We start from the raw sequence: 1038 nt of genomic DNA, 5'->3' as shown, positions 1-1038 counted from the left end.
AAAAGGCAGAACAAAGCAAGTGGGAACCAACAGAACATCCATTGATTTTTCATTCAGCTGACAAAAATTACATCAAAATTTAGTGTGCAACAAAATTAGCGCAAGGAGGACACAAAATGTCCAAAAACAAAATACAGTATTGCCAGCCTCAAGTCACAGAGATTCAATTAAGGTATTGACAAAGTTAGCACAAGGAGGACACAAAGTGTCCAACAAGAAAATCCAGTATTGCCAACCTCAAGTGGAATACTTGGGCAGATTAATTGCATTTGGCACACGAGCTATAGCTCCAGCTCAATTAGAAGGCATAAGTAAAACACCATTGCCTCAGACAGTAGGACAAATGATGACTTTCCTAGGAATGACTGGCTTTAGTGCCGACTGGATAGAAGACTATGCAGTAAAGACAGGGCCATTGAGAGAAATCATGAAACAAGCAGGATTACAATGTTTAAGTAATCCATTAAAATGGAACACAGATGCATTACTAGCATTTGAAACGATAAAAAAGGAACTACAACAGGCCCCTGCCCTGGGAACGGCAGAATACGATAAAATGTTTCATCTGTATGTGGCAAATAGCACTGAGGGTTATGCATCAGCTGTACTGATGCACGAGACTTGTAGTGGGAGAAAAAAACAACCTATAGCTTATTACAGCACAAAGTTAGATAATGTAGCCCAGGGATACCCACCATGTTACCAACAAGGCCTAGCAGCAGTATATTATGCTTATGAAAAAGCATCTATAATAACTATGGGGTACCCAGTAACTATATATACTCATCAAAAAATTGTGGAATTATTAGAACAAGGGAACTTTGTCTTGACTCAAGCTCGAATTCTGGCTTATTCCTCACTACTCACATATCCAGATGTTACCATTAAGCGATGCCATACAGTTAATCCAGCTGAATTAATTCCTTTGGCTTTTGAAGGAAAACCCCATGATTGTGTGAATGAGTCATTGGCATTTACTAGATTACAACCAGATCTTGAATCAACACCCATCCCTGAAGCAGAAGTCACTTACTTCGT

The sequence above is a fragment of the Sinocyclocheilus rhinocerous genome, unplaced genomic scaffold, assembly GCF_001515625.1.
Source record: "Sinocyclocheilus rhinocerous isolate Xijiao unplaced genomic scaffold, SAMN03320098_v1.1 scaffold1452, whole genome shotgun sequence".
NCBI classification, from domain to species: Eukaryota; Metazoa; Chordata; class Actinopteri; order Cypriniformes; family Cyprinidae; genus Sinocyclocheilus; species Sinocyclocheilus rhinocerous.
Note: the sequence above shows the minus strand (reverse complement) of the source record.